The sequence below is a fragment of the Hyperoodon ampullatus genome (genome assembly GCF_949752795.1).
Source record: "Hyperoodon ampullatus genome assembly, chromosome: 13".
Lineage (NCBI taxonomy): Eukaryota > Metazoa > Chordata > Mammalia > Artiodactyla > Ziphiidae > Hyperoodon > Hyperoodon ampullatus.
The window spans coordinates 37,454,047-37,456,878 of record NC_136926.1 but is presented as its reverse complement, the minus strand read 5'-3'; the positions used below and the strand labels follow the sequence as shown (position 1 = coordinate 37,456,878).

Here is a 2,832-nt window from a genome sequence, read left to right as displayed (position 1 = left end):
TACATTTAGGTCTTTAATCCATTTTGAGTTTATTTTTGGGTATGGTGTTAGGGAGTGTTCTAATTTCAGTCTTTTACAGTTTTCCCAGCACCACTTATTGAAGAGGCTGTCTTTTCTCCATTGGATATTCTTGCCTCCTGTATCAAAAATAAGGTGACCATAGGTGCGTGGGTTTATCTCTGGGGTTTCTATCCTGTTCCACTGGTCTATATTTCTGTTTTTGTGCCAGTGTCATACTGTCTTGATTATTGTAGCTTTGTAGTAGAGTCTGAAGTCAGGGAGCCTGATTCCTCCAGCTCCATTTTTCTTTCTCAAGATTGCTTTGGCTATTCAGGATCTTTTGTGTTTCCATACAAATTGTGAAATTTTTTGTTTTAGTTCTGTGAAAAATTCCATTGGTAGTTTGATAAGGATTGCATTGAATCTGTAGATTGCTTTGGGTAGTATCGTCATTTTCACAATGTTGATTCTTCCAATCCGAGAACATGGTATATCTCTCGATCTGTTTGTGTCATCTTTAATTTCTTTCATCAGTGTCTTATAGTTTTCTGCATACAGGTCTTTTGTCTCCTTAGGTAGGTTTTTTCCCCCCTATATGGAAATATGAAACATTTATTTTAGATATCAGGGAAGAACAGAGCTAAGTAATCCAATTTTACTGCAGCAGTATAAAAATCGTCCCTTCACCACAGTCTAAGATTTAAGTGCATCTGCACAAGGGTACACATTATATAAAATGTAGTAAGATTACTGCTGCCCTGACAAGTACTTCCAGTCCCTACCCAGGTCCTACTGCAATACTGGTGGTCCCAATAGTTTCATGGAAGCAAGTAATTAAAAAAATAATAATAAAGCAATTATAAAGACAAATCAAGATGCCTCAGTGACCATATATCGAACTCAAACTTTATATATTTAAATGTTACATTTTTCTCCCACTAATAAATCTTTATTTCACTCAAACTTGAACAATAAATCTTCCATACTGAAGTATCTTCCTTGCCTAATTAATTCAAAGGAAAAAACCAAAACGATTAGTAAAGAAAGATGTAGGGATTAACACACCCTTTTAATTTGTGTTAAATATTTTTAAGGTTTAAAAATTGTTTAAAAATTTTAATTTCTAGTAAGAAAACATTATCTGATTGAATACCCTAATGGAAAACCACTGTAAAATGTTTCAGCTGCTTTGGGGGTGGAGGGGTAGGGATTATCTTCAAAGCACCCCACCTTTCTTCATGAGAAGGTCAGAGGTACACTGATTTGTATTATTGCAACATCCATGAGGTGATCTAAGTTGCTTTTCCTTCAGCAGGGGCTTTATTTGTCAGAAGGGCATTATGCTTGACCTTCAAATTTGCCCGACAATTTACTGATGAGATTTATAACCTTTGGGTTGCTCTGATATATTGACATATTTCCCAGATTCTGAGCCACATCCTGGAAGGCCACCATAACTTCTGGATCCTGTATGGCTGCAAGAACCTATGGATCACTAAGATTTTCATTGAGCCCAGGCATTCCTGCCATTCCAGGCATGCTCCCTCCCATTCCAGGCATGCTCCCTCCCATTCCAGGCATGCTCCCTCCCATTCCAGGCATTCCTCCAGGAAAATTACCAAGCATTCTGCCAGGAAAGCCACCTGGAAAAGAGCCATACTGAGCTCCTGATTGTCATCTGACTTCTTCCTCCCTCTGGGCTCTCTCATGTTCTTCCCTAGCCTTCTTGACCCTTTCTATTCTTTCTTTGATCTCTCGCTCTTCATGTATTCACTCATACTTTCTCCTATGTTCAGCAATTTTCTGGGCCCTTGGTTGAACTTCTTTCAGCATTGCACTAGTATCTTCATCATAATCCAGCTTACAGGCATGGGCAAGATCATGGGCAGCTTCTTCCCAATGGCCCAAAAGTCTGTGTGCTTTCCCTCACCACTTGTATGGCTGAGCAGAATCAGGATTTATTTCAATAGCTCTGTCACAGTCTCGGAAGGCAGCATTTGGCTTCTGTAATTTGATGAAGACATTTGATCTCTTGGCATACAGAATGGCCAAATGAGGATTTAGCTTGATGGCATCTGTGAACAAGTCAATGGCTTTCTATAGTTCACCATCATTTAGGGCATCAGTGGCAGACACTTTTTTTTTATCATTTGCCTTATCCATCATCTCCTCAGTTATCTCTACATTTTCATCTCCCATTTCTTGAGGGGCATCAGGGTCTGGTTCAATCACAACTTCATTGTTAATTTCTAGATCACTTTCCTCACTTGATGGTTCGTCTGTCTTTGTTTTCCTCCTCCTTCTTACTGTTTTTTCTTCCTTGGTATTTTCTTCCAATTTAGTTTTATGAGTAGCAGGTGGTATTTTACCCCCCATGCTCTCCACCCACTCCCTCAGGAAGCACATTTCCTTGGCGTGCAGAACACTTGGGTCCTGCTTGCACATTTTCACGAAGGCTCGAAGCTCGCTCACTTTGAGGGGCTCTATGATCCGGAGGCGGCAGGAGGCAGCAGGAGGTGGCGGGTGCAGCGGAGGCTGAGGCCCAATCCCAGGCCCAGGTGCTAGCTCAGCATGACAGCATAAAGGGGGCGGCTGCTGTGAGGCAAAACAGACTAGAACCTCCCTGGCCGCTGGCTCTGCCAACCCAATGGTCTTGTGACCCTGGGTCCTTCACCCATTCATTCCTACTCTCTACCACTTTCCTGCACACTGGTTAGAATCTTCTAGAAGTGTGGCTGTTCCTGCTGTTGCTTTCCTCTCCATGCACACCTCTCCATGCACGCATTCTTATATTCACTCAGAACCAGTGCTCTCCTTAGGTAGGTTTATTCC

General features: G+C 41.6%; 1 pseudogene across 1 annotated transcript; it reads right to left on the bottom strand.

Annotated features, from left to right (window-relative positions):
- Positions 1–1,338: 1,338 nt before the first annotated feature.
- On the bottom strand, positions 1,339–2,469 carry LOC307061732 (hsc70-interacting protein-like; annotated as a pseudogene). Its single transcript has one exon. The product of its transcript is annotated as a hsc70-interacting protein-like (transcript).
- Between the last annotated feature and the right edge of the window lie 363 nt (positions 2,470–2,832).